Genomic DNA, 13770 nt, shown 5'->3' on the forward strand with positions numbered 1-13770 from the left:
CCAAATCATCCAAAATGACAGATGTGTGACGACACGACAGATTGCTGAAATGACTCGTTTGTCATTGGGTAGTGTGGTATCACTGGTACAGTCACTAGGGTACAGAAAAGTCTCTGCACGTTGGGTGCCCAGATTACTGACAAGCGAAATGAAAACGATGAGGAAGAATGTATGCTAGGGTCTCATGAAGACCTTCACTGAAGAGTGGAAACAGTGTCTTGACGGCGTCATTACACAGGATGAAACATGGTTGTTTTCGTCCGAACCTGAGAGCAAAGTCCAATCCATGGAGCGGCACCGTCCAGGTTCCCCTCGGGAGAAGAAAAAAAAGACTTTCACGAACAGCAGGGTGAAAGGTGATGGCCTCGTTCTTCTGGGATCAGTGTGGTGTCGTTTTCATCGACTTTTTGGAACCTAGCTCCACAGTTAATCGGGACCATTACTGTTTGTCAATGGACAAGCTGCGACGTGCCATCAAGACCCACAGACCACAGCTTCAGCGTCAGTTCTTCAGACTACACCGTGACAATGGCAAACCCCATACAGTTCTTATGCCTCAGAAAAAAATCAGGACAATGGGTTGGAAAATCGTTCCTCATCTTCCCTACAGTGTGGACTTGGCTCCGTCTGGTTTTTACCTCTTTGATCGTCAGAAGGCCCGCCTGCGCGGTAAAACATTTGATAGTGGGACTTATTTCCTGTGTCACGCGATGGTTAAAAGTCAATCCCCAGAATTTTACCAAAGTGCATTTACGTCATGGAAAGAACGTTGGGCCAGATGCGTCACAGCTGATGGAAGCTACATAGTGTAGGCTCAATGTAGAGCTAAATGTTCCAAGTATGTTCACAAAAAATTTCACTCTCCTCCTTCAAAAAATAAAAAAATTAGAGACGACTGAGCAAAACTTTTTGAACGCTCTTTGAGTATTAAATATATTCGAAATTGCGAACATGGACAACCATAAGCTGTGGAGTGGAATGACGACAGGGAAAGTTTGTGCCGGACCGGGACTCGAACCCGGACGTCCCACTCGTCGCGAGTGGCCGCCTTGCCATTAGGCTATCCGAGCGAGACCCGCGGCAAGCCGCAAACACCTGTTTGTTGTCAACCATGTCTCTGCAAGCTGTACTCTTACCTCCATTATGTGTATTCCAACACAGGGGAGACATTTCTGTATAAAGTCGCCTGCCTACAGTCGGAGGATGAATACGCCATTGCAGAGCCTGTGTTATTCCGAATTACGATGCAGGCACGTCGAAGCGAACTTCACGTTGTAATTCGGAATAACACAGGCACTGCAATATCGTATCGTTATATAAACCCGTCGATAACTGCGTTTGTAACAAAAATAAATTTGTTGATCAAAATGATTGTCGATGGATACGTTATGCAGGAAATACGCTAATGAGTGAACACATGACCACCACGGAAGTCCGGGAAGTTGATTGCCGCCAGGTACCGCTTAGTGTGTGTATATATTGTAGTAAGTGTGAGGTGTCGAGATGGCTACTATTGGCGAGAAAACTGCGCTACTAGTATATTAGTTGAAAAGACGAAGCCACCACATCAGCTGGGGGGGGGGGGGGGGGAGGGAGAGTAGGTGGTAGTTGTGAAGGGTGGAGAGGCGGGGTACGCCTGGGGGGGATTCCTTCGAAATGGAGAAAGCTGCACCCCTATAGTCGGATCTGAAAATCGCAACACCAAGGAGCAGTTCTGCAACTGAAACGTAAGTTGGGAGGCGTCTTTCTGCTTCAGTATGATGATGTCTGATGATGTCTATGCAGATTTAAGAGCGGTGCCAGTCGCACAAGAGTGTGGCTAGCAGCGCCACTATGGGGATGCAAATCAGGTTTCCTTTATATACTTTCTGCAACGTCCGTGAGCGTTAATTACCTTTGAAACTGTCCGCCCCCGGTAGCTGAGTGGTCAGTGCGACAGAATGTCAATCCTACGGGCCCGGGTTCGATTCCCGGCTGGGTCGGACATTTTCTCCCCTCAGGGACTGGGTGCCGTGTTGTCCTAATTATCATCATTTCATCCGCATCGACGCGCAAGTCGCGAAAGTGGCGTCAAATAGAAAAACTTGCACTTGGCGAACAGTCTACCCGACGGGAGGCCCTAGTCACACGACATTTCATTTATCTTTGAAATTGGACTTTGCCATTTGATGTTTGTCACTGGGGCTGAAAGAGGTTGTGTATTAGGGCTACAAGAAGGTCCATGTTCCTTTTGCAACATTACAGAAAAACTTGCCCCGAATGTTGCCACTGTACATCATTGTTGCCAGAAACGGTCACGACAATGTACTGCGGAGCCAATAAGATTGGACTCCAAACGGCCACGTGGAACTACAGAGAGGAAAAACAATTGTGCTTGGCGTATGGCTCTGGCGTACCGTACTGCATCTGCAGCGGCAGCTTAGGTGGTAGTTGGCACCACAATGACGCAATGAGCTGTTACAAGGCGGTTACTTCAAGAACAGGTCCGAGGTGGATGCCTTGTAGCGTGCATTCTACTACCCACAGACCAGCGACGTTTGAGAGTTGAGTGGTGTCAAGCGAGAACTCAGTGGAGCGCAGCAGGGTGGAGGTGTCGTGTGTTTCCTCGTGGAGGCTGGTTCCACCTCGGTGCCAGTGATGGCCGGAGTCGACTAGGAGGAGGCGACTTGAGTGCCTGCAGCCGACCTGCCTGCCTGCTAGGGACGCAGGGTTACGGTCTGCAGTGGGGCTTCGTGTGACTGCAGGATCACTCTCGTGGTTACTCCATGCACCCTGACTGCTAAGTTGTACGTCAGTCTGGCGATTCGACCTGTTGTGCCCAGAAACGGCCTCCGAGTTCTGCTTTGCTGCCGTGAGGCGATATGCGAATGAACTACACTCCTGGAAATGGAAAAAAGAACACATTGACACCGGTGTGTCAGACCCACCATACTTGCTCCGGACACTGCGAGAGGGCTGTACAAGCAATGATCACACGCACGGCACAGCGGACACACCAGGAACCGCGGTGTTGGCCGTCGAATGGCGCTAGCTGCGCAGCATTTGTGCACCGCCGCCATCAGTGTCGGCCAGTTTGCCGTGGCATACGGAGCTCCATCGCAGTCTTTAACACTGGTAGCATGCCGCGACAGCGTGGACGTGAACCGTATGTGTAGTTGACGGACTTTGAGCGAGGGCGTATAGTGGGCATGCGGGAGGCCGGGTGGATGTACCGCCGAATTGCTCAACACGTGGGGCGTGAGGTCTCCACAGTACATCGATGTTGTCGCCAGTGGTCGGCGGAAGGTGCACGTGCCCGTCGACCTGGGACCGGACCGCAGCGACGCACGGATGCACGCCAAGACCGTAGGATCCTACGCAGTGCCGCAGGGGACCGCACCGCCACTTCCCAGCAAATTAGGGACACTGTTGCTCCTGGGGTATCGGCGAGGACCATTCGCAACCGTCTTCATGAAGCTGGGCTACGGTCCCGCACACCGTTAGGCCGTCTTCCGCTCATGCCCCAACATCGTGCAGCCCGCCTCCAGTGGTGTCGCGACAGGCGTGAATGGAGGGACGAATGGAGACGTGTCGTCTTCAGCGATGAGAGTCGCTTCTGCCTTGGTGCCAATGATGGTCGTATGCGTGTTTGGCGCCGTGCAGGTGAGCGCCTCAATCAGGACTGCATACGACCGAGGCACACAGGGCCAACACCCGGCATCATGGTGTGGGGAGCGATCTCCTACACTGGCCGTACACCACTGGTGATCGTCCAGGGGACACTGAATAGTGCACGGTACATCCAAACCGTCATCGAACCCATCGTTCTACCATTCCTAGACTGGCAAGGGAACTTGCTGTTCCAACAGGACAATGCACGTCCGCATGTATCCCGTGCCACCCAACGTGCTCTAGAAGGTGTAAGTCAACTACCCTGGCCAGCAAAATCTCCGGATCTGTCCCCCATTGAGCATGTTTGGGACTGGATGAAGCGTCGTCTCACGCGGTCTGCACGTCCAGCACGAACGCTGGTCCAACTGAGGCGCCAGGTGGAAATGACATGGCAAGCCGTTCCACAGGACTACATCCAGCATCTCTACGATCGTCTCCATGGGAGAATAGCAGCCTGCATTGCTGCGAAAGGTGGATATACACTGTACTAGTGCCGACATTGTACATGCTCTGTTGCCTGTGTCTATGTGCCTGTGGTTCTGTCAGTGTGATCATGTGATGTATCTGACCCCAGGAATGTGTCAATAAAGTTTCCCCTTCCTGGGACAATGAATTCACGGTGTTCTTATTTCAATTTCCAGGAGTGTATTTACTGAACTGTGCATTCCGTTATAAATTCCCCAACGTGATTCTTATGCACTTAATGATACCAAGGTAATGCTCTTCCTTATCTATATAAACGATTTCGGAGACAATTGATGAATCGTCTGAGGTTGTTTGTAGATCGGCTCTGAGCACTATGGGACTTAACTTCAGACGTCATCAGTCCCCTAGAACTTAGAACTGCTTAAACCTAACTAACCTAGGGACATCACACACATCCATGCCCGAGGCAGGATTCGAACCTGCGACCGTAGCGCTCGTGCGCTTCCAGACTGAAGCGCCTAGAACCTCTCTGCCACTCTGGCTGGCTTGTTTGTAAATGATGCTGTCATTTACCATCTAGTAAAGTCATTAGAATATCAAAACCAATTTGCAAAACGATTAGAAAAGATATCTGTACGCTGCGAAAATTGGCAGTTGACCCCAAATAATGAAAAGTGTGAGGTTCTCCACATGAGTCCTAAACGGAATCGGTGAAACTTCGGTTAGACGATAAATCAGTCAAATTTAAAGGCTGTAAATTCAACTAAACACCTAAGAATCACAATTAAGAACAACATTAATTGGAAACCATACATAGGAAATGTTGTGGGTAGGTGAACCAAAGACTGCGTTTTATTGGCTAAAGATGCCACAGATCTACTAGAGAGACTGCCCACATCACACTTGTCCGTCCTCTTCTGGAGCGCTGCTGTACGGTGTGGGATCCCTACCAGACAGAATAAACGGACTACATCGAGAGTGTTCAAAGAAGAGCAGCACATTTTGCATTATCGAGAAACAGGGGAGACAGTGTCACTGACACGATACAGGATTTGGGGCTGACATAATTAAAACATAGGCGTTTTTCGTTGCGGCAGAAACTTATCACGAAATTTCGATCACTAACTTTCGCCTCAGAATGCGAAAATATTTTTTGACGCCGACCTACACGGGAAGAAACTATGATCATCATAAAATCAGGAGATCAGAGCTCGCTCAGAAGGATATAGGTGTTCGTTTTTTCCGCACGCTGTTTGAGACTGGAATAATAGAGCATTATCGTGAAACCCTTTGCCAGGCACGTAAGTGTAATTTGCAAAGTATCCCTGTACGTGTAAATATAGATTAAGGGTTTACTACGAGTGATATTACGGACTTAAAAGGCCGTCTATAGTTCTTTCACTTGCTTGCATAAACTGTGATAATAATTAATGTAATGCATGAAACTTCCTTGCACATTAAAACTGTGTGCCGGACCGAGACTCGAACTCGGGACCTTTGCCTTTCGCAGGCAAGTGCTCCACCAACTGAGCTACCGAAGCACGACTCACGCCCCCTCCTCACAGCTGTACTTCTGCCAGTACCTCGTCTCCTACCTTCCAAACTTTACAGAACCTCTCCTGCAAACACGGGACGTTTGGAAGGTAGGAGACGAGGTACTGGCAGAAGTACAGCTGTGAGGAGGGGGCGTGAGTCGTGCTTGGGTAGCTCAGTCGGTGGAGCACTTGCCCGCGAAAGGCAAAGGTCCCGAGTTCACTCATCAAACAACAGCGGACAATTGATACACTCGTTAATATTTCTGTCAAACTGATTTCATGCCTAGTGCATGTCCCACTAAGGTCTCGTTTTCAAGACCCAACCTGAAATACCTCCCCCTTGTTTTCTAACACAAGATTTACTAAGAAGATAGTAATAACTCAACATTATCGTAAAATGAATAGAGCACATCCACAACTCAAAATATCTACAAAAATAATAACAATAATAATAATACCATAACTAGTAATGAGTAAAATTTGCACAAAATAACTTTTTTTTGCTATTTTTTCTCTGTAAATGACTAGATCGAACAATCAATGCTTATTCCCAATCCATTCTGCCACACGTACACATGTAGTGTACAAAGACTCAGAAAAAGCTAAACTACAACAATAAACAGTGCAAGAAACAAGTAACGAAATGTGACTGACAGACTCTCGAAAAATATATATAAAAAAAGGCACCAAATGAAATAATTACCTGGTCAGTACAGTAACAGAAAAATGAAAACAAAGAATGGATTGTCTCGTCTTTACAAGTAAAACGCAAACTGTAATTGTAAAACGAAAATTGTTATTTTGTAAATAAAAGTCTATATACGTTCCAAAAAAAAAAAAAAAAAAGTTCGAGTCTCGGTCCGGCACACAGTTTTAATCTGCCAGGAAGTTTCATATCAGCGCACACTCCGTTGCAGAGTGAAAATCTCATTCTGGAATTATTTTATGCCTGTTTGTTTTTAATGTTGTTGCCTTCTTTTTTCTTACCTCAATTTCTTTGCGATATAACTTGTGGCTATTTAATTCGCGTGAGCTGCTATGAAATTTTATTGTATGTATGTCTACTATCTTTCTTTTCTGCGATACATTCTTTGCTTTAGGAATAAACCTCATTGCCTTCAGATGTAGCGTCTGTGACTTAGATATGGCGTCGAACAAAGACATAGAGTAGAAAAATCTCTGGAGTGTGCACTGCGTGATGCTCACGTTGTCAACATTAAGCAGAAATTATCACGTGATCTCGGCATGACTCTGTTTAAGAACAGTTCATCTTGGCCATTGAGTCCTGTCAAAACGTTCCACAATGCATTTCAAATGGCGGCATTCAGTCAAGCCGTCAACAGACCGTAACGTCTCGTCACGTCACGGCAGGTCAAGGTTTCCCGGGAAGGAAATGTCGACAGTATCATCGTCTGCTAACGTCGTAAGTTAACCTATTTTGCCGCACTCACGTGTGTTATAGTAGTGGATATTGTGCTTTGTATCTTCTTAATATTTCTTTTATTATTGTGCTTTATTTTCGGGGCAAATTGTATATGTTTCATGCCGAGTAGCAGGTTTTTTGCATTGGATGTTTTTACACAAGCAGTGTGAGATATCCGAAAGCGACAAAATTATTTAGGTTTGACAGTAACAGAACAGATGCCCACTTTGCCACAGCACAGAAATGTCGACGTTTTGAAATGTTGTTTCACGTCTTAGCACAAACGAAACTGATCAAGAACATACCTTATGAGGTTTTCTTTGGCCATTAACAACCTTGTTTCCTCAGTTGCAATACTATATTCTCACACAGACTAAGCGAACTGACGTGACATGACGTGACAGGCAGTGTGAACACGCGCTGACGTGACGGTGCAGTGAGACGACGTCCGCTCATTTTACTCATCTAAGCTGAGAGAAGAATTTATTCCAGGTATCGAATGCAATTTGTTATGGCGTCTACAAAACGCCTGTCCCAAATGCGCAGCACCTACGAAGGGACTCTGTCGGTACTAAGGATATGGCGGCATTCCAACTTTACGGACAGACATACGCCGCCCCGAGGTCACGTGCCCACTGTGGCAATGTGTGTCGACAACAGAAAATTAAATCCGTGCATCCGAATGCTCACCCTGTGGTCAAAGCCGAGGGTGAAACGGGACACTAGAATTTATTCATTGCTTTTTTACCGTTTGTGTGTCATTAAATGAGGCGTCTTTATCGTCCTTGCGCCAATGAAATTCGTATCCTTAACACCTGTGCAATGCTGTCACGTTATGTTGGCTTCTCATCTCCCTGGAACTGAAATAGTAGAGACTGCACGAATTCGAGCTGCTGATACTTTGATTCATTTCGCTGTCGACTTTGGCAAAGGCAAATTCTCGTACTTTTCTGTAGTATGGTACATATGACACATGGACATGTTTCTCATTTAAACCTGTGTATGATGTGGGTATTCCTTTTGCCATGTGTCACATTTTCATGCTATGAAGTGCTGTTTACACCTTGTAGACACAGAAAACACTCATCTTCCAAAGATGTATTTGTAAGTGTATTCACAGAAAACATAGTTATTCCAAAGATGTATGATTTTATGTACCTATGATCTTCCTGTGAACATGTCATCGTACAGGGACATACAATGCATGCTATTCATCTGGGGCCATCAGTCAATCAGTATCTTCCATAGTATATTTTCAGACCAAATTCCCCAAACGTGTAACTACTGTACTAATGTTCATTCTGTGGCTCGATTATTTAATGACTGGAAAACATATTTGCTACCTGTTTGTCATATATTTAGACGATTTTGGATTTTCTGCATGCTGCACATCCATTTCAATAGATCTCAACGATGACTTCACTTAACAATGTCTAATTATACCGAATGAACGTGATAATGACTTAAGAACAAAACCATGATATTAATATAGGACAAGGAAGTCTGTACAGTCAGAAGGCGGAAGTATCATTCAAGAGCTGTGATCGTCATTGATTAAAGCTGTGTTTCATTTCGGTGATATGTAAAGTACAGCAGTGAGCATCACTTACCTGTCACCTCTTACACACTTGTGCATCCTGTTATCTGATAGGTTCGCCGACGACGAGTTCACCTAGCAGCCTACGCATGAGCAATATCTCGCTGGCAATGTCATGAGCAATTGTTGCCAGTAATTGGTCACAAAACACACCAGCGATTTATATAGCAATTTTAATCAGTAATTCGAACGCCACTAGGTCTGGAACACCTGCTACCGGAAATTACCTGGAGTGATGAGCAAAATCTCGCATGTCGGTTAATATTCGCAGAAAAACAAGATTTTAAATGTATTAACGTTGTTTTGGGATGTTACCGACTGAAAATTGTAACATGTCAACTAAAATGGTGCTCAGACTTAAACTATCTGCTCTTCTTCCTTTTCCGTTATCTTGGTATTTCTAACAAGGCGTCAGGATTAACACATCGCAGCTTATATGTATTATGGGTATTTTATGCTGTACTACATTGTTGTCAGTTAATTTTTCTCAAAATTTCCCTGGAAAGAACTACTCGTGACAATTCAAACCTATTCGTGAAAAATGCGTGTTTCTCCTAACTCGTACACATTTTTAAGGCATAATATCCAGGAACCCATAACAGAGAGAAAAAAATCGTAGATGCAAGTTTGGAGAAAAATGCTCTACAAAATCTATTGACACTGCTTCTACCGAAATTTCCACTGGAAAGTAGACATATAGGGAAAAACATTTTGTCGCGATTTCGGGTGGTTTTTCGAATGTGACCACATGCACACGTCCGCTCTAATGTCGAGACCTTAGATTTTACAGCAGGGGTAAGTTAATATAACATACTAAAAATCTGGAACTACCGGAATAAATGCGATCGCGGATTAATGGCATTGAGCTACAGGTTGTTCGGAATTTCCGGTTACAAACTTCTAATACTTGTAGAGGGGAGTGGGTACATAATATTTTGAACAAAAACCCGTGGCCGAAAACGTACGGTCTGTGTTCAGCTGTTGAATTCATCCACTTCTACTTGAGGAATTGTATTATGCGTTGTTGTTGTGGTCTTCAGTCCAGAGACTGGTTTGATGCAGCTCTCCATGCAGCTATCCTGTGCAAACTTCTTCATCTCCAAGTACGTATTGCAACCTACATCCTTCTGAATCTCCTTAGTGTATTCATCTCTTCGTCTCCCTCTGCGACTTTTACCCACAGCGCTGCCCTCCAATACTAAATTGGTGATCCCTTGATGCCTCAGAGCATGTCCTGCCAACCCATTCCTTACTCTAGTCAAGTTGTGCCACAAATTTCTCTTCTCCACAATTCTGTTCAGTACCTCCTCATTGCTTATGTGATCTACCCATCTGATCTTCAGCATTCTTCTGTAGCACCAAATTCCGAAAGCATCTATTCTCTTCTTGTCTTAACTATTTATTGTCCATGTTTCACTTCCATACATGGCTACATCCATACAAATACCTGCAGAAACGACTTCCTGACGCTTAAATCTATACTCAATGATAACAAATTTCTCTTCTTCAGGAACGCTTTCCTTGCCATTGCCAGTCTACTTTTTATACTTCGATCATCATCAGTTATTTTGCTCCCCAGATAGCAAAAGTCATTTACTACTTCAAGTGTCTCATTTCCTAATCTAATTCCCTCAGCATCACATGATTTAATTCGACTACATTCCATTATCCTCGTTTTGCTTTTGTTGATGCTCATCTTATATCCTCCTTTCAAGATACTGTCCATACCGCTCAAATGCTCTTCCGGGTCCTTTGCTGTCTCTGACAGAATTACGATGTCATCGGAAAACCTCAAAGTTTTTATTTCTTCTCCATGGATTTTAATTCCTACACCAAATTTTTGCCGGCCGAAGTGGCCGTGCGGTTAAAGGCGCTGCAGTCTGGAACCCCAAGACCGCTACGGTCGCAGGTTCGAATCCTGCCTCGGGCATGGATGTTTGTGATGTCCTTAGGTTAGTTAGGTTTAACTAGTTCTACGTTCTAGGGGACTAATAACCTCAGCAGTTGAGTCCCATAGTACTCAGAGCCATTTGAACCATTTGAACACCAAATTTTTCCTTTGTTTCCTTTACTGCTTGCTCAATATACAGATTGAATAACATCAGGGATAAGCTACAATCCTGTCTCATTCCCTTTACACCCACTGCTTCCGTTTCATGCCCCATAACTCTTATAACTGCCACCTGGTTTCTGTACAAACTGTAAATAGCATTTCACTTCCTGTATTTGACCCCTGCCACCTTCAGAATTTGAAAGAGAGTATTCCAATCAACATAGTCAAAAGCTTTCACTATGTCTACAAATGCTAGAAACGTAGGTTTGCCTTTTCTTAATCTATCTTCTCAGGTAAGTCGTAGGGTCAGAATTGCCTCACGTGTTCCAACATTTCTATGGAATCCAAACTGATCTTCCCCGAGGTCAGCTTCTACCAGTTTTTCCATTCGTCTGTAAAGAATTCGTGTTAGTATTTTGCAGCCATGACTTATTAAGCTGATCGATCGGTAATTTTCACATCTGACAACACATTCTTTCTTTGGGATTGGAATTATTATATTTTTCTTGAAGTGTGAAGTCTTGAAGGCCTGTCTCATACATCTTGATCACCAGATGGTAGAGTTTTGTCAGAGCTTGCTCTCCCAAGGCCATCAATAGTTCAAATGGAATGTTGTCTACTCCCAGGCCTTGTTTCGACTTAGGTCTTTTAGTTCTCTGTCAAACTCTTCACGCAGTATCATGTCTCCCTTTCCATCTTCAACTACGACCTTTTCCATTTCCGTAATATTGTCCTCAAGTACATCACCCTTGTATTGACCCTCTATATACTCCTTCCACCTTTCTGCATCCCCTTCTTTGCTTAGAACTTTTTTTCGATCTGAGCTCTTGATATTCATACAAGTGGTTCTCTTTTCTCCAAAGTTCTCTTTAATTTTACTGTAGGTAGTATCTATCTTCCCCTCAGTGAGATAAGCCTCTACATCCTTACATTTGTCCTCTAGCCATACCTGCTTAGCCATTTTGCACTTCCTGTCGATCTCATTTTTGAGACGTCTGTATTTCTTTTTGCCTGTTTCATTACTGTATTTTTATATTTTCTCCTTTCATCAATTAAATTCACTATTTTTTCTGTTACCCAAGGATTTCTACTAGCCCTCGTCTTTTTATCTACTTGATCCTCTGCTGCCTTTACTATTTCAACTCTCAAAGCTACCCATTCTTCTTCTACTGTATTTCTTTCTCCCGTTGTTGTCAATTGTTACCTAACGCTCTCTCTGAAACCCTCTACAACCTCTGATTCTTTCAGATTATCCAGGTCCCATCTCCTTAAATGCCCACCCTTTTGCAGTTTGTTTAGTTTTAATCTACAGTTCATAACCAATAGATTGTGGTCAGAGTTCACATCTGCCCCTGGAAATGTCTTACAATTTAAAACCTGGTTCCTAAATCTCTGTCTTGCCATCATATAATCTACCTGAAGCAGTCCAGTGTCTCCAGGCCTCTTCCATGTATACAACTTTCTTTCACGATTCTTGAACCAAGTGTTAGCTATGATTAAGTTATGATCTGTGCGAAATTCTACCAGGTGGGGTCCTCTTTCATTCCTTACCCCCATTCCATATTCACCTACTACTTACCCTTCTCTTCCTTTTCCTACTATCGAATTCCAGTAACCTATGACTATTAAATTTTCGTCTCCCTTCACTATCTGAATAATTTCTTCTATCTCATCATACATTTCATCAATCTCTTCGTCATCTTCGGAGCTAGTCGGCATATAAACTTGTACTACTGTGGTAGGCGTGGGCTTAGTGTCTATCTTTGTTACAATAATGTGCTCACTGTACTGTTTGTAGTAGCTTACCCGCGCTCCTATTTTTTTATTCATTATCAAACCTGCTCCCTATTTGATTTTGTATTTATAACCCTGTATTCACCTGACCTGAAGTCTTGTTCCTCCTGCCACCGAATTTCACTAATTCCCACTATATTTAACTTTAACTTATCCATTTACCTTTTTAAGGGGATACGGAATCGGATTTTGGGTTAAAAAATCGAATTTTTTTTTTATTGGCGTATTATATTCTGCCATGTTTCCTCTTTAAAATGACGTATCATACATAGCTCTACTACAATTATAACTATTTTATTTTTATATATTTGTGAGATCGGGTATTGCGCTTTAGTTATACACGTCTCTCGTGGCTGACCATGAACTTTTTGGCAGTACGTTTAAAGTGACATGAATTCAAATATCCCGGTTTCCAGCGACTATTTATACACTAGTTGCCCGAAAATGTTTCTCTCTGGTTTCCTCAAGTTACTCTTTGACTTTGTGGCGGGACTGTTTTGTAAACAGTGTGATATAAGAAAGTAGTTGTTGTTGAGTTACTTCGTATTTAGTGCTTCATTTTCCGCAGTGAAAATGCCTAGAGCTAAAGCAAAAGTATTTAAAAAGCGTGTGAACTGGCAAAAGAAAAGAAATAATGATTCATTAGCAAAGCAAAGCAGTTCATCATCATCACTGTTGGAAAATGTGAATCCACTTATTACTGATTTGCCGAACGAACTTACACCAAATGAAAACAGTGCTTCTCATAAAAAACTAAGAGATTTGGAAGAGAAATATAATTTACTTGATAGAGGGAATGAAGTTTTTGAACTCATTGATACGAATATATTGTGTGAAGCTCTTGAAAACAGTTTGTGCTGCAAAAAATGTCATGGAAACGTTTCTCTGAAAGTAGAATCCCATGTTGGCCTGGCTGCCCAGTTTAATTTAATATGCAGTGTTTGTAAATACAGCTGTAAGTTTCCAAGTTCGGTTTCAGTAACTGTAAATAATGGATACAAGAAAACTGAACTTTATAGTGTAAATATTAGGTTAGTTTATGGATTGCGAGCAATTGGTAAGGGCAAAGCAGCTGGTGATATGCTATGTGGTGTTCTAAATCTTCCAAGTGCACCTTCAAAGTTTGAAGCTTACAATTATGTACTAGGATCTGCAGTTGAAGATGTAGCACAGAAGTCAATGCAGGTTGCTGTGGAAGAAGCAGTGGAAGAAAATGACGGCAGTCGTGACCTCACAGTGGCGTTTGATGGCACGTGGCAGAAAAGGGGCCACAGCTCCAACAATGGTGTTG

This window comes from Schistocerca americana, chromosome 11 (assembly GCF_021461395.2).
Source record: "Schistocerca americana isolate TAMUIC-IGC-003095 chromosome 11, iqSchAmer2.1, whole genome shotgun sequence".
NCBI lineage: Eukaryota > Metazoa > Arthropoda > Insecta > Orthoptera > Acrididae > Schistocerca > Schistocerca americana.